This window comes from Dendrobates tinctorius, unplaced genomic scaffold (assembly GCF_039654945.1).
Source record: "Dendrobates tinctorius isolate UK_male_01 unplaced genomic scaffold, ASM3965494v1 ptg000162l, whole genome shotgun sequence".
Lineage (NCBI taxonomy): Eukaryota > Metazoa > Chordata > Amphibia > Anura > Dendrobatidae > Dendrobates > Dendrobates tinctorius.
The window spans coordinates 58921542-58939963 of record NW_027361829.1 but is presented as its reverse complement, the minus strand read 5'-3'; the positions used below and the strand labels follow the sequence as shown (position 1 = coordinate 58939963).

Below are 18422 nucleotides of genomic sequence, written 5' to 3'. Positions count from 1 at the left end.
CGTCGCTATGTGTGACGGGGCCCTTAGGTCCCTAACTAATTGGACTAATCACCTATAGGTGCTTTACCTCATCCAGCAGCACTTGTGTATCCCTTCGGGACTCCTTTGCCTATGTATACATCTTCTATACTTTCTTATTTCTGGATTAAGCGACTCTATGATTAAGACCCATGAGGGTTGAAATATCATATGGTTTTTAGTCATTTTTGCCATTGTTTATTTAATTCTGCTTCCACTGATGTCTCTTTAATAAATTGAACACTTTTTGCAAATTGATCCAAGAGAGTGTGCGGTGAATGTTAAATGTAGGCAGCACTCTAGAATATTCTATGCAAAAGGGCAGAATTATATATATACAGTCATGGCCAAAAGTATTGACACCCCTGCAATTCTGTCAGATAATATTCAGTTTCTTCCTGAAAATGATTGCAAACACAAATTCTTTGGTATTATTATCTTCATTTAATTTGTCTTAAATGAAAAAACGCAAAAGAGAATGAAGCAAAAAGCAAAACATTGATCATTTCACACAAAACTCCAAAAATGGGCTGGACAAAAGTATTGGCACCCTCAGCCTAATACTTGGTTGCACAACCTTTAGCCAAAATAACTGCGACCAACCGCTTCCGGTAACCATCAATGAGTTTCTTACAATGCTCTGCTGGAATTTTAGACCATTCTTCTTTGGCAAACTGCTCCAGGTCCCTGATATTTGAAGGGTGCCTTCTCCAAACTGCCATTTTTAGATCTCTCCACAGGTGTTCTATGGGATTCAGGTCTGGACTCATTGCTGGCCACCTTAGAAGTCTCCAGTGCTTTCTCTCAAACCATTTTCTAGTGCTTTTTGAAGTGTGTTTTGGGTTATTGTCCTGCTGGAAGACCCATGACCTCTGAGGTAGACCCAGCTTTCTCACACTGGGCCCTAAATTATGCTGCAAAATTTGTTGGTAGTCTTCTGACTTCATAATGCCATGCACACGGTCAAGCAGTCCAGTGCCAGAGGCAGCAAAGCAACCCCAAAACATCAGGGAACCTCCACCATGTTTGACTGTAGGGACCATGTACTTTTCTTTGAATGCCTCTTTTTTCTCCAGTAAACTCTATGTTGATGCTTTTGCCCTAAAAGCTCTACTTTTGTCTCATCTGACCAAAGAACATTCTTCCAAAATGTTTTAGGCTTTTTCAGGTAAGTTTTGGCAAACTCCAGCCTGGCTTTTTTATGTCTCGGGGTAAGAAGTGGAGTCTTCCTGGGTCTCCTACCATACAGTCCCTTTTCATTCAGATGCCGACGGATAATACGGGTTGACACCGTTGTACCCTCGGACTGCAGGGCAGCTTGAACTTGTTTGGATGTTAGTGGAGGTTCTTTATCCAACATCCGCACAATCTTGCGTTGAAATCTCTTGTCAATTTTTCTTTTCCGGCCACATCTAGGGAGGTTAGCCACAGTGCCATGGGCTTTAAACTTCTTGATGACACTGCGCACGGTAGACACAGGAACATTCAGGTCTTTGGAGATGGACTTGTAGCCTTGAGATTGCTCATGCTTCCTCACAATTTGGTTTCTCAAGTCCTCAGACAGTTCTTTGGTCTTCTTTCTTTTCTCCATGCTCAATGTGTTACACACAAGGACACAGGACAGAGGTTGAGTCAACTTTAATCCATGTCAACTGGCTGCAAGTGTGATTTAGTTATTGCCAACACCTGTTAGGTGCCACAGGTAAGTTACAGGTGCTGTTAATTACACAAATTAGAGAAGCATCACATGATTTTTCGAACAGTGCCAATACTTTTGTCCACCCTCTTTTTTATGTTTGGTGTGGAATTATATCCAGTTTGGCTTTAGGACAATTCTTTTTGTGTTTTTTCATTTAAGACAAATTAAATGAAGATAATAATACCAAAGAAATTGTGTATGCAATCATTTTCAGGAAGAAACTGAGTATTATCTGACAGAATTGCAGGGGTGTCAATACTTTTGGCCATGACTGTATATAACTCCCTCTGATGAGGCAAGATACCTAAATGTGAAATGCGCGTTGGGGACCTTTCACAGTGTGGACCCTGACATCGACACACACATTTGCTCTTGCTATGGGTATGAAATTGTGACATACATGTTAACCATTTCCTCTTGGCAGCTGAAGCACTTATAGTCATTCTGGCCACGTTGTCCTGTATATTATAGGTTGTACATGTCTGCTAAAAGAGATGGCTGTCTGACATTAGTATATTATGAGTATGTAGCAGATTTTCATTAATAGATTTATGTGATAAAACCTTGTCTGTACTGACCACTTGGCTCCTTATATATCTGGAGCGCCCAGCGGGGTAGGGGGTTACTCGGTACCGGGTCTTTCAGGCTCTTTCAAAGGGAAAGTGTGTCATGGTGGTGATGGTGACCCAGTCCGTGGCCCTGGGGGTCCAATGTCAATGATGGAAGTTCAGATGTAGGGGGAAGATGGTAGGAAAATTAATTAGGAAAAGGGGATTCGTGATGCCACCTGTGGTATTCGGCAATGTGGGTGTTAAGTCGACGCTGCTCTGCAGATCCTCTGGGACGGTGTTAGGGCAGCGGGGATGGCAAAACATTCCACAGGTAGAGCTGTGTCCCAGGGCAGTTGAGCCGGTGATGGTGATGTTGAGTGCGGTGTATGGCAGGAGAGATGTAAAACGACAAAGGACACAGTTGGGTGCAGTTTCTGGATTTTTTCTCACAAGTTTCTCGTTACTTGATGACCCGCTTGGTACTGTGTCCTCCGGGTGAGGGGTCCCCCCAAACACCCAGGTAGATTGGGTTCACCTTTTCAGGACTCCTCCTTGTGTTAACCTTTCTAGGCCGTCTCTCTGCGCTGTTCACTCCTGTCTCTCCTGCCCTGCGCCTTCGCACACCGTGTCCCCACGCTGGCAGCCATGGATCTCACCGGGCGACAGGTGTCAGGCCCAGGATCCTCTACAGCCACCTTTGCTAGGAATTTGTACGGTTGTGGCCGAGGTACTTAAAGTCACCTCAGCCTCTGGCTTTCTAGCTGAGCCTTGTAGTACTCCACTAGTTTGAGGGGCCGGCTTCCTCACTGCGACCTGTTCCTCCCTTTCAGGATGCGGGTCCCACGGTTGGCTTAACGCACGATCCGTGCCCCAAAGACCCCTTCTCTTCTCTCAGGAGCTTCCCTCTGGATGACTTTCTCACTGATTGAGACTCTCACTGCGTCAGTCCTGCTCCTCCGCTGTCCTGTCACCGACTGACTACTCTCTGGAAAGATCTTTTTACCTCAGAGCTAACTCCTCCCACCAACTGTCACCTTCCTCAATCTGATTGGATGCCTAGCTATCACTCCACTTCTAAGCTCCTCCCACTCTACCTACCATTCTCACCTGCCTCCCAACACCCTTTCCTGGCCAGTCTGGTGTGTATTGGGTGCAAGTGATAGGAGTCCTTTGTGGTGTTCCCTCCTTACCTGAGTGTGGGATACCACACCTCTGGATGAGGTGCAGTACCTCTGTGGTGACCGGACCCTCAGGGGCGCCACATATCTATATCAATTTGTGTCAATTGATGTGGCACGCCTTATTGTACTGCTTTTTCTCCATTTTTAGTAGTTTTTATGTGTATCACTTGGTAATCTATAAAATTTCATGAGAGACATTAACTCCTTATGTTCTATTGCTGCTATATTGCTGGAGTTGCTTTGAGCCATTTTTTGCTTTTGAGATATTGCTAGATGACAACATATTATGTATTATATTATGTATTTTTGGATCATATATATCTACATATATATCTACATAGATGCAGCATTAAGAAAGATACAACAAGTAGATGAAATTAATTGTACTATGGGAATCACTTTGAATCTGAACAAATGTGCACATATTTCTTTAAAAAAATCACCTGGCAACTGTAATGTCCACCCATCCCACCCTATCCATGCACTGGGACCTCTTTATTTTCAGTACTGTAGCTTAGAAATTAAACTATGCATTTGCATATGAGACTGATATTTGCATTTCTTAAGCCAACCCAACTTCACCATCAAGTACCATCTATGTCTGAGGAGCACAGATCTTTGTAACCTGGTATCATGTTGAAATCTTCATTTACTTCTGATTTCTTCACCAATAGCTGAAATCCATCCACCTAATTGCACATGATGGCCTTTGTTTAAAAAAAAAAAACATTTTACTGGATTAAAAAATGATAAAAAACCTTCTATATATTTAAAGTTATTGTTCCTTATAAATGCAGATTTAAATTACTGTATTATATTCTCCTTCAGGACTCCTTTACCTTGTTAGGTATGCACTAACACAAGTTAGGACACAGTATTTAACCACAAATAAAGTTGAACTAGTTCCAGGGAGGCAGCATATTACATGTTAACTGTAGTCAAACACTAGGTACGCTGCAGTCTTCTAGTTTGCCTTGAAAGAAGTGTTAATAAATGTAGTGTTGACTGAGCGGCTGTGAGAACAAAGTTGATATAGAAACATATGCCTTCTTTTACATTGCAAATCAGTACATATAATCCCTGCGTGTTGGTTCTATTTTTTATTTAAAAGAGATTTGTATTTTCATATTGAATCATGTTTGCCTTTCCTACTAGAGCAGACACAATCCTGCTACAATTTAAAGCATACATTTTTTTCACACAAAATCAGGATGGTCTTCCTTCCCTGACACCTAAAATAAATAAACTCTGGGGAACCTACCAGTATAATATGTCCAGGAACTATCCAATTCTCATAGCCTGTAACTTGCCATCCTTAGAATGGGAGGTTCCTTTTTTAACATTTTGCCTGTACTATAGGAGCTAGAACTACCTTTTCCTCATTTTCTAGCATTACTGCTGCTATTATCCACTCATGGTATGTCCCAATCACCAGTCCTTAACCCCTTTACCACCAAAAGTGGTTTACATGTTAATGACCATATTTTACAATTCTGACCACTGTCACTTCACTTTATGAGGTTATAACTCTGGAACGCTTCAATGGATCCCGGTGATTCTGAGATTTTTTTTTTTCGTGACATATTGTACTTCATGACAGTGGTAAAATTTCTTCGATGTGACTTGCATTTTTTAAACTTTGACTTTTCATGCCCCTAAATCACAGAGATATGTCACACAAAATATTTAATAAATAACATTTTTCACATGTCTACTTTACATCAGCACAATTTTGGAACGAAAATAAGAATTAAAATTCTACTAGCAATTTTTCGTTTTTCCAACAAAACTTACAAAACCATTTTTCTTTAGGGACCACATCACATTTGAAGTCACTTTGAGGGGTCTATATGACAGAAAATACCCAAAAGTGACACCATTCTAAGAACAGTCCCCTCAAGGTGCTCAAAACCACATTCACAAAGTTTATTAACTCTTCAGATGCTTCACAGGAATTTTTGGAATGTAGAAAAAAAAATGAGCATTTAATATTTTTTCACAAAAAATTTACTTTAGACACCAGGTTGTTTATTTTGATAAGGGTAACAGGAAAAAATGGACCCCAAAATTTGTTGTGTAATTTCTCCTGAGCATGCCGATACTAGATGAGGGAGAAAACCACTGTTTTGGGCGTACAGCACTCCTTGGATGTGAAGGAGTGACATTTGACTTTATGAATGTAAAATTTCCTGAAATCATTACCGGACGTCATGTCCCATTTGGAGAGCCCCTGATGTGCCTAAAAAGTGGAAATCCCCCTCACGTGACCCCATTTTGGAAACTAGATCCCTCAAGGAATGTATTTAGATGTGTAGTGAGCACCTTGAACCCCCATATGCATCACAGAAGTTTATAACGCTGAGCCGTGAAAAGAATAAAATCACATTTTCCCCACAAAAATGTTATTTTTGCCCCAAATTTTGCATTTTCATAAGGGTAACAGTAGAAATTGCACCATACAATTTGTAATGCGATATCTACTGAGTATGCTCATACCCCATATGTGTGGGAATACTACTTTTGACTGACAAGATATAGAGTAAACGGGCACCAACCAAAATATCAATTTAGGTGGGATCACCTGGTGCATATAAATGGATTAGAACACATGAAAAGAGAAAAGTATATGCACACAAATAGGGATCACCACAAAGATATGAAAAAAGTATCAATTTTATTAATGGACACAACAAACAGACACTTTGTGGTTAAAAACAATTAAAAAGTCTGAACAACCAGACATTAATAACAAAACAAAAAGACAATGGGTCATTTTGATAAATAGTTAAATGCTATGGGTCCCAAGACCAACCATACAGTATAATGCCAGGTATCTGCTAGTTACCATAACCTAGGGTCTATCAAATCAATTGTTATGACAATCATGACCTCAAATCAAAAAAATACCATATTATCAATAACTACTATGGTTACATAGAAATTCTACATATACCATGGACAGAAAATTGAATGCTTATCATGTTGCCAACACAAATAAACATACATTAATAAGTCCCTTTCCCTAGCGTGATATCACCTGGTTTCTGAGGATGAACAAGCTACCGGGTAGGTTACATGGGACCCCCAACCCACGCGTATCGACACAGTGATGTGTCTTTCTCTCTTTCTCAAGGTCAGTGTGATGTTCTGTTGAAGTCCTTTATATACCTATCCAATTAGTAATCACTCTTACCAGCTGAGTTTCAGAGTGGGGGAGAAAGGTAGATCGGATCTGAGTTTAATGAAACAGCGTCCTGCTCCCATCCGTGTGCAGGAGCTTATATTAAGATCATATATCACATCAATACATTCAAGCACAAGCACCAAAACATAAGGTGACGCATAGTGTGAACACGGCCACAGTTTGATGTGTCAAAAAACAATCTGGACACTGGCACAACATAACAGCAATAATAAACTTAATCTGTGCACTTAATATAATGCGCTAAAAGCGCTACCATAAGATGACGCATAGTATGCAAAAAATAATCTGAACACTGGCACAACATAACATTAATAATAAACTTTATCTGTGCACTCAATATAATGCGCTAAAAGCGCTACCATAAGATGACGCATAGTGTGAATAAGGCCACAATTTGATGTGTCAAAAAAAAAAAAAAATATATAGTCTAGACACTGGCACAACATATATCTGTTCATGACACCCAAATTTAATAGCCCTTGCTAGCACCATGGCTTAATGCGCTACCATAAGATGACGCATAATGTGAATACAGCCACAGAATATATCTGTTCACTCAATACAACGACACCCAGATTTAATAACCCTTGCTAACACCATGGCTTAATGCGCTAAAAGCGCTACCATAAGATGACGCATAGTGTGAATACAGCCAGAGTGTAATGTGTCAAAGAATGGTCTAAACACTGGCACAGCATGGCAGTAAAAATATATCTGTTCACTCAATATTACGACACCCAGATTTAATAACACTTACTAGCACCACCGCTTAATGCGCTAAAAGCGCTACCATAAAATGACGCATAGTGTGAATGCAGCCGCAATATAATGTTTCAAGAAGTGGTCTATACACTGGCACATCATGACAATAAAAATATATCTATTCACTCAATATCCAGATTTAATAACCCTTGCTGGCACCACGGCTTAATGCGCTAAAGGCGCTACCATAAGATGACGCATAGTGTGAATACAGCCGCAATATAATGTGTCAAGAAATGGTCTATACACTGACACAGCATGACAGTGAAAATATATCTGTTCACTCAATATAACGATATCCAGATTTAATAACCCTTGCTAGCACCACGGCTTAATGCGCAAAAAGCGCTACCATAAGATGACGCATAGTGTAAATACAGCCACAATTTAATGTGTCAAAAAGTGGTCTTGACACCGGCACAGCATAACAGTAAAATTATATATCTGTTCACTCATTATAATGACACCCAGACCCAGTAGCCCTTGCTAGAAGCTCCACGAGAATATAGGGAAAATCATATATAGTCACCAGGTTATTGAAATCAGATATAATTGTGAAGTCTACGTGTTTATATGTTCATAATTTATCTTGATGAAATCAAGCACCCTCCTATATTTTAAGTCACTCAGAAACCAGGCTCTGATATCACGCCATATAGATATAGACTTAACAGGGTTACTTAGCTAATCCTGAAGAAGCTAACCATCTGCACAAAATTCTCCTGCAGATGTTGATGACCAACATATTAAGACACAGAGCATTTGAGTCAGACATGAACATGAGTTATTTTAGTATCAAAGGTACATCCATATGAAGTTCCAATATAATACAAGGACTAGACCACAACTCGTGTACCATCAATAAGAAACATAATCATCACAAGATAATTAGTCTTAAATGTCCAAATATTATCCAAGATGTAACGAATTGGTGGTTGTTCTATCCCAATCAACTTCATCATCACGTATCTTTCAGAAGGTATTCTCCCAGATTTGGATCCCAGTCCTAGAGCCCTACGGACAAAACAAAAGAAAAGAAAACGTCATGGGGCTGGGGGTTCACGGGAGGAATCAGTGTATCTAGACCAACTGTAGACTGGTCATCAAAGGAGATAAGAAGATAGTAAGTTAACTCTCTTTGTAGAACCCTGTATACAGCAGCTCTTCATTTAAACCCCCTGGAGCCAAGCTTTTGAGTTCAAAGATCCATCTGGCTTCACGCCTCAATAGCTCATTTGTAATTTTACCTCCCCTGATGCTTGTCTGAACTCCTTCCAGCCCCATGACTCGAAGGGACTTTGGACTACCTCCATGACATTCCAAAAAATGAGCTGCCACAGACGTGATCTGTTTTTCTTTAGTTTTATCAACTCTAGCCGTGGCTATATTAGAGAGATGTTGTTGAACTCTCCTGCGCAACTCTTGTGTGGTTTGACCCACATACACCTTATTACAACCACAAACCAGTGCATAGACCAAATTGCGCGAACGACAATTGAAATATGCCCTAGACTGGACCTGTATAGGTATACCTGGTATTGAAAGCCCCCTAGTCGCAATTATCAGTGGGCATACTGTACAATTACCACAAGGGAATGATCCCTTGTTGGAATTACCACATCTGATTTTAGTTTTGGAACGTCTGAAATGGCTATTCGTAAGGTAGTCCTTAAAGTTTGTTGCTCTCCTTGCTATCATCCTAGGCCTCTCAGAGATAAAATTCTTTAGTTTATTCTCACTACAAAGAATATCCCAATTGTTGTTCAAAATTCTATAAATATCACCCCATTGATTATTAAATTTGGTTATTAAATTTATTGTGCTTGGATTAGTTCTCACCCTAGGTCTCAGAGTGTCTTCTCTCGTGCAGTTCCTTGAATATTGATACGCTCTAGACACCGTATTTCGTGGATAACCACGTTCCAGGAAACGCTCCGTTAGAGCACGAGATTCTTTTTGGAAATCCTCCAGCCGACTACAGTTCCTCCTTAATCGTAAGAACTGTCCCTTCGGGATCCCATTACGCAGGTGGGCTGGGTGAAAACTCTTGTAATGAAGAAAGTTATTCGTCGCTGTACTCTTCCGATGAAGTGTCGTGTTTATCTTATTATCTTGAATCATAACTTTCAAGTCAAGGAAATTCACCGAGCTGTTGGAAACACAGGAGGTTAAACGTATATTCCAGCTGTTGTTATTAAGTTCCTCAACAAAAGAATCAAATTCTACCCTCGAGCCTGTCCATAGGATGAGGATATCGTCAATAAAGCGGTACCATCCATGCACATGGCACTGGAAGGCTGATTTTGTCCGCACTTGAGTATTTTCCCACCATCCCATGTACAGATTCGCATACGATGGTGCACATCTGGCACCCATAGCGGTACCCGAGACTTGCCTATAAAAAACTTTATCAAAAATGAAATAGTTTTTTTCAAGTACTTCCCTCAAAAGATCCAAAACAAAGGTATCATGTCCCCTGTGCCCTGTTGAGACCAAATCCAAAAAATACTCTACAGCCGAAATACCTATGTCATGCTTTATGCTCGTGTATAATGCCTCGACATCTAAAGTTGCCAGAAGGATGTGGTCCGGAAGTTCCAAGGGTTCCAGGCACTGGATAAGATGTGCCGAGTCATGAATGTAAGAGTCCAGTCCCTGTACTATAGGCTGCAAGAAAAAGTCAACATATACACATGACCTTTCGTATAATCCTCCTATACCCGACACAATCGGTCTCCCAGGTGGTTTTTGCAGGGATTTGTGAACTTTGGGCACCATGTAAAATGTTGGTACTACTGGATGTTTTACTGTTAGAAAGTCCTTCTCTTTTTTATCTATTATCCCATATTGATATGCCCTACAGAGTAGTCTATCTAGATGAGATTTGAAAATCTCTGTGGGATCAGAGGGAAGGGCTTGATAATGTTGAATATTAGTCAATTGTCGCCTGGCCTTATCCATATACATATCCTTAGGCCATAGGACCAAATTTCCCCCTTTGTCAGCCTGCTTGATCTCAAATGTATCATTATTCCTTAAAGCAGATAGCGCCCTCCTCTCTCCCTTTGAAAAGTTATTATGACCATGTTTATTTAGTTTTAATTTTTGAATGTCTCTACTAGTCTTCTCAAAGAAGATTTGTATGGCTGGGAAGAGTGCAAATGAGGGAGTTGCCTGAGAAGGCAACCTACCTGTAAATTTTCGCCTCCCATCATTATGTTCATTTTCTTCCAAGAGATCAAGGAGGTCCCGAAGTACTTGTCTATCATTATCAGATACATCATTAATTTTTGACGGATTTTGATATAGCATTTTAAAAGTCAGCTGCCTACAAAAGAGGAAAAGATCTTTAGTCAGTTCAAACTTATCCAGCATGTTCATAGGTGAAAATGAAAAACCCTTTAACAGTACTGACCTCTCCATGGTTGACAACACATATGAAGTAAGATTAATGATCCTCAACTCACCCAGTGCCATGTCTTGTTCTAGCCCCTGCTGATTATGCTCTCCCATCACCGTCGGTTGTTGTGTCGAGTCACTCGCTTGAAGCTCGGTGACCACTCTCTGTATCGTCCCATATTCTTCTTGTGTCTTGGTGTGTTTCCTTCTGCCCCGTCTGTGCCGCTTTCGCGGTCGCTCGTGTCTGAGGATAAAAAATCACTAGAGGCGTAGTTGGACTTGTCTACCAGTTCCTCCCTTCTCTTGGTCTGTTGTTTATAGCCACTTCTATTGCGTTTATTTCCATGATGTGTCCATCTATACGCCTTCTGATCCTCATAGTCCATTTTATCCCTATGGAATTTGGACTTTTTACCTCGTATGATGTCTTTTTCAAATTTATCTATGTTCACTTTTAATCGCTCCTTAAATGGATCAACCTTCTCTCTTTTATCATAGGTAGCAAGAGTATTTTCTTTAATCCTAATTTCATCCTTTAACCGAGAAAGGAGAACCCGGTCATGCTCTATTAACATGTCCATTATTAAAAAAGAGCATTTTTGAAGGCCCTGCTCCCATGTTGTCCTGAAGTCTGGGGCTACTTCCCAAGCAGGGAAGATCTGCACCCTCAATCCTCGAGGTACTAAATTTAATTTCTTGTACTCCTCTAGCGTTTTGGCATTCCAAAATGTCTTAGTAAGATTTTTATGCAAATTGGTAATGTCCGAAGTTAAACCCAAAAAACCGTCATCATTATTTGCACCAATCCCAGAAACAGTATCCACTGAATCAAATATATCCATCACTTGCTTCCCCCAAGCTAACTCTCTGGTATTTAAATAAATAATCAATAATAATCCAAAATGTGCCTCCGTTTAAGAAAGACTAACCACTGCAGAAAGCCACAAAAACCAATGTCTGACAAGATATAGAGTAAACGGGCACCAACCAAAATATCAATTTAGGTGGGATCACCTGGTGCATATAAATGGATTAGAGCACATGAAAAGAGAAAAGTATATGCACACAAATAGGGATCACCACAAAGATATGAAAAAAGTATCAATTTTATTAATGGACACAACAAACAGTCACTTTGTGGTTAAAAGCCATGGTGCTAGCAAGGGCTATTAAATTTGGGTGTCATGAACAGATATATGTTGTGCCAGTGTCTAGACTATATTTTTATTTTTTTTTTGACACATCAAATTGTGGCCTTATTCACACTATGCGTCATCTTATGGTAGCGCTTCCAGCGCACTATATTGAGTGCACAGATAAAGTTTATTATTACTGTTATGTTGTGCCAGTGTTCAGATTATTTTTTGACACATCAAATTGTGACCTTATTCACACTATGCGTCATCTTATGGTAGCGCTTTTAGCGCATTATATTGAGTGCACAGATAAAGTTTATTATTACTGTTATGTTGTGCCAGTGTTCAGATCATTTTTTGCATACTATGCGTCATCTTATGGTAGCGCTTTTAGCGCATTATATTAAGTGCACAGATTAAGTTTATTATTACTGTTATGTTGTGCCAGTGTCCAGATTGTTTTTTGACACATCAAACTGTGGCCGTGTTCACACTATGCGTCACCTTATGTTTTGGTGCTTGTGCTTGAATGTATTGATGTGATATATGATCTTAATATAAGCTCCTGCACACGGATGGGAGCAGGACGCTGTTTCATTAAACTCAGATCCGATCTACCTTTCTCCCCCACTCTGAAACTCAGCTGGTAAGAGTGATTACTAATTGGATAGGTATATAAAGGACTTCAACAGAACATCACACTGACCTTGAGAAAGACACATCACTGTGTCGATAAGCGTGGGTTTGGGGGTCCCATGTAACCTACCCGGTAGCTTGTTAATCCTCAGAAACCAGGTGATATCACGCTAGGGAAAGGGACTTATTAATGTATGTTTATTTGTGTTGGCAACATGATAAGCATTCAATTTTCTGTCCATGGTATATGTAGAATTTCTATGTAACCATAGTAGTTATTGATAATATGGTATTTTTTTGATTTGAGGTCATGATTGTCATAACAATTGATTTGATAGACCCTAGGTTATGGTAACTAGCAGATACCTGGCATTATACTGTATGGTTGGTCTTGGGACCCATAGCATTTAACTATTTATCAAAATGACCCATTGTCTTTGTTTTGTTATCAATGTCTGGTTGTTCAGACTTTTTAATTGTTTTTAACCACAAAGTGTCTGTTTGTTGTGTCCATTAATAAAATTGATACTTTTTTCATATCTTTGTGGTGATCCCTATTTGTGTGCATATACTTTTCTCTTTTCAGGAATACTACTTTTGAGGCACAGTGCAAAGCTCATAAGGGAATATTGGAGTTCAGATTTTGGTAGAGTGGTTTGAGGGTGCCATGTCACATTGGCAGAGCCCCTAAGGTGCAAGAGCAACAGAAACCCCCCATACGTGAACTCATTTTACAACCTACACTCCCCAATGAATTCATCTAGGGGTGCAGTGATCATATTGATACCACATGTGCCTCACAGAATTTTATATCATTGAGTGTTGAAGAAAGAATAATTACATTTCTTCCACTAAAATGTTTTTGCCCGAAGTTTTTAATTTTTCTAAGGGCTAATAGGACATATTTTTACAACAAACTAAGGTCCATTTTTTCCTGAGTGCACCAAAACCCTATATGTAATTGGGAAATATTTTTCAGACACAGGGGAGAGCTCAGAAGGCAAGAAGTGTCAGATTTTACTGTTATGGTTTGCCGGTGCCATGACCCATTGGGAGAGCCCATGAGGTGCCAAAACAGTCCCCCATAAGTGACCCCATTTTACAAGCTACAACTGTGTCACAGAATTTTATACCATTGGACAATGTAACTAAATTTTACTACCAAAATTTTGTATTAGCCCCAGATTTTACATTTTCACACAAGAAGTGGTTAAAAATTGCATCATAATTTGTCCCACAATTCCTACTGAACGTGGCAATACCCCATATGTGGCTGTACAGTGCTACTTAGCCATATGGAGAGACTTGGGAGGAATGGAGCGCTATTTGCCTCCTGGAGCGCAGATTTTCCTTGAACAGTTTGCAGACTCCATATACACAGCCCCTAATTGCTAGAAGAGCAGAATCCCCCAAGTGACCCCATTTTGGAAATTCTACGCATTTGGGAATTTATATACAGGTGTTGTGCCGATTTTGACTCACATAGGTATTTTCCAGAAACAAGCCACAAAGAATGTTGCTGAGTGAAAATTGCAAACTACCGCTGCAGTCACCAGTACATTATGTCCAGCTCAAGCTTCTGGAGACATACACTCATAAGTTATGCTGGCTCTCATCTCTTCAGAAATGGCAAACGTGAATGCTATATGTGGTTTAGGCACACTGGGGCTCAGAAGGGAGGGGGCATTTGCATTTGGGAGCGGAGAATTTGCTGAATTTCTTTTGAAGGGTGAGGAACCATTTTGCTTTTCCAGAGCCTTTGTACTTCCAGTAACGTGGAAGCCCCCTATATTTCCGTTAACAGTTGACAGACCTGAATGAGGGCTTGCTTTTTTTTTGTTGATTGAGTTGAAGCTTTTATTGGGAACATTTTACTTAACTTTTGAGATCACATTTATGCGGCGCTCTACGCTACGTTCAGATGAAACCCCTGAGGGATCCATTCACTATAATGAGGCAGCAGAGTTAGGCTATGGGCACACGTAGTTTTAGGTGCTGCGGATTTTTCTGTGCGGATTTGGAAAAATCCGCAGGTAAATTCTCCGGTCAAAAGACCTGCGGTTTATCTGCGGATTAACCTGTGGTTTAGCCCAGCAGTTTCACACCTCTACAATGGAGAAGGTGTGAAACTGCTGCAGATTCCGCACAAAGAATTGACATGCTGCGGATTTGAACCCACAGCAAATCCGCGTGGAAAAATCCGCGGCATGTGCACAGCGTTTTTCAGTTTACCATTGAAAACAATGGTACTGTACAACGCAGCTAAATCTGCTGCGGACCCACAGAGCCTGAAACGCTGTGGATCCGCAGCAGAATCTGCAATATGTGCACATGACCTTACTTTGGACTCCGTCTGGCCTCTGTTCAGCGGTGTACTTTTCAGAAGTGCACAAAACTGTGGCCGACGGCACTTTTTATGCAATCCTAAAAAGACGGACACCGCCGGATTATAGGTCAGACGGTGTCAGAATGTTCTGTCAAGATTTCCATCTGAATCATGTATTTCAGAGATTTACATGGAAACCCCGGTATAAGCGCTCAGCACATAGCCAAGATAAATGTGCGCCGAGCCTTAATGCGATCTTTTGGGGGCAGAATGAAAAAAATCAAAGGCAGTATTGGTTTTATTTATTTTTTACACCATTCCTCGTGTGGTATAAGTGATTAGGTGACTTTATTCTTCTTGTTTGTGTGCGTTTACAGCGATACCAGATTTATATTGGGTTTTTATATTTGGCTCCTGTCACTCGCTAAAAGAAGCTTTTAATTGCAAAAACTGCATCACCATATTTTGAGAGCTATCATTTTTCCATATTTTGTCCGACAGTCATGTGAGGTATTATTTTTTGTGGGATGAGATGACATTTTTACTGTTACCATTTTCAGACACATGACATTGATGGCTTTCTATTCTAGACTCCATGTTCCTACTCAGCAGTTCAACTTAACTTGAAAACAGGGATTTTGGTACATCTAGAGTACAGTTCACATCCATTTGCATTCCTTTAGCTCTCCCTTCCTCTTCTGACTTCTGTTCCACAGACACTCCTTTCACTGCAGCGTCCATGCCCCTAGGTCCACCATCTTCCTCCCATTCCCTTTGTCCAGTTTCCATTGGAAAAAAAGGTAAAAGGTGCACTCAGCTCTCTTAGTTCCAACCGTTATCCCCGGATCTCCTTTGGAAAGGTTACTTCAATAGATTGTGACCACTCACAAGATGCTTAGCCTGGGGTCCCTCATTGCCTCAGCAATCTCCAACCCCAGGGCTTTCTGTCTTCCTTCTCTCATTGCTACTGTACATCACTTCTCTCCTCCAAACAGGAAGTCTCACCACTATACAGTGGGTGCGGAAAATATTCAGACCCCTTTAAAATGGACAGCTTGTGACTTAAATATGAGTGTCTGAGCAAAGGGTCTGAATACTTATGACCATGTGATATTTCAGTTTTTCTTTTTTAATAAATTTGCAAAAATTTCTACATTTGTTTTTTTTCCAGTCAAGATGGGGTGCAGAGTGTACATTAATGAGAAAAAAATGAACTTATTTGAATTTACCAAATGGCTGCAATGAAACAAAGAGTGAAAAATTTAAAGGGATCTGAATACTTTCCATACCCACTGTATCTCACTGCTCTGCACTACACCCATCTCTAACTCCTCCCAACCTGGACAAACCCTTATTGCTACTAAGCTTATCCTAGCACTCTCATTTCTTACCTCTATTGTGCCCCACTAATCTATATCCAATATTGTCCTATTCTATCCTCTGTATCTTTCCCTAGCCTTGTACAAAATAGATATAAAGCACATACACATAACAGTAAATGAATACATTAACCTTCATAAAACTCTATGAAGCAGCTCATATCCCATGCTAATGCTGTTTAGAAAAGGGGAGGCATTTGGCTCCCTCTGTCATCCCCTTACACTACTCCCTCCTTAAATATGGTCGTCATGACGGCACCTGTAAGACTTAAAATATTTAGCATATTTTAATACATATTTGCCCAAAGGCACATGGGCACAGTCCCTTATAACCCGGCACGATCCTCAAGTTGTCCGCCCAGTCCTTTGGATCCGCTTGATCCTGGTCTCGCCAGTGTGGAGACGTAACACCAAGTGTCTAAGTTGTTTTTATTCACAGTCCCATTGGCCAACATAACAACAGTCCCAGTAGTTCTGGAGCACAGTCCCCAAGGTCCCTCATGTGTCTCTTTAGACAAGTGTGCAAATAACACAGTCCTGGCCCTGCTCACTTCTCGGGTCTTCCTGTTCAGGTCCCCCCTTTAACAGAGTATGGTCCCTTTAAAACAAGTGCGCTGCTTTTATACTCCCAGGGGGCAGTTCAATCTTAAAACAGCACAGTATTTAGAGGAGCCGCACACAGTCCATTCTGGTTACAAAAGGTGATTAACCCATTCAGGGTTTTAATCGCTAAATCCAGGGGGATGTGCAAAGAAACTTGGAGGGGAAAAACAAAGTCACTCAATTGCGACTGTGATGATCAGTCTCGACGCCTGGTCCTGGTAACGCTCAGGGCTCCTTGCCCTTCATGGGATGCGAAACAGTCTCTAAATTTTTCCTTTGGTGCAACTAGCACCAACATATCAACTTAAAGGGGTCACCTCTATTCTGTACCATTTTTGCGACCAGAGTAGTGGGCCGTGTTCTGGTCATGTACAATTATGAACATATGGCCCGAGGAACCACTGGAAGAGGACTCTCCACTGCTTCTTCTACTTCTCCACTCCCGCTTGGAGTCTCCCACTTTTGTGACCTGACAGACATACATACATACAATGCCTTCCGTACCTGTCTCTCCTCGATACTGGAGACTACTGTATGTCAGGAACACCGCACTGCACTTGCTCACTGAGCCAGTGCGCGTGTCCTGAGTACAAAAACGGTGCTCAAAGATACCTGTGGAGCGGGGCAGCAGCGGTGAAGAAGCGTGCTTCAGACTAACAGGACCTGAAGCACATGACTGCTGGGGGTGTGACCTAAGCTCCACAGAGCTAGGAGCTGAAGGAAAACTCCTAGAAAGGTAACTGTGGGATAAGTTACCAAGGGACATAGGCAGAGACGTAAATCAGATTAAGCCGGGGTCAAAGCACGAGATAGCACAACAATACCCAAAGGGTTAGACAGAACGGATAGGCAGGACGTAGCAATAGATCAGAAAACTAGAACGAGCAATAGACAGTACAATAGGGACAAACTGTAATGGACTAACGATAGCCAAGCCAGGTCAGAACCGAAGAAGACGATAGTACCAAAACGTGAGACAGAGAACAGAGTGAGGGGACAGACCAGGTCATACACGGGAATCAAACAAGCAATGCAGTAAACAAGCACATCAGGGGTCAGACACACAGCCAGAATAACAGTATAGCTGACAGGGAATCCTAGTCTGGAGTGAGTATAAATACCCCTCCCAGATCCAAAGAGAGGCAGGCAAAAGTTAACCCTGTGAGAACAGGACATTAACCATGTCCTAACCATGACACTGTAACTGCCACGGAATACAGTCTCCGGGCACCTTTATAAGGACCACCTGGTCCCACTCTTGTAAAGTACCATCACAGGAAATCGATTCTGCATTAACATACACTTGGTCACCGGTCTCGGTCTCCTGTATAAATCCATATCCCTTATTCTTATTGTAATATTTGATTTGGTCACGGGTCATCCTTTCGGCCATTGCTTCTCCGCCGGGATGCCGCAGCTCCTCTCGAATCCGGTGTCCCGCCGTTTCTTCTCCTCTATTACCCCCGCCACCCACCGAGTTTCTTCCACCGTGGGGACCTAGGGTCCACCCAGGTAGCCGATATAGGG

General features: G+C 41.1%; 1 protein-coding gene and 1 long non-coding RNA gene across 5 annotated transcripts in view; one reads left to right on the top strand and one right to left on the bottom strand.

Annotated features, from left to right (window-relative positions):
* TPK1 (thiamin pyrophosphokinase 1) overlaps positions 1–18422 on the top strand; it is a 794751-nt gene that overhangs the window by 736452 nt on the left and 39877 nt on the right. The window lies entirely within an intron of this gene.
* On the bottom strand, positions 9277–10740 carry LOC141052754 (uncharacterized). Its single transcript, XR_012220883.1, has 3 exons — positions 10608–10740; positions 9942–10083; positions 9277–9565 (listed from the first exon to the last, which is right to left on the bottom strand). It is a non-coding gene; the product is annotated as an uncharacterized lncRNA (long non-coding RNA).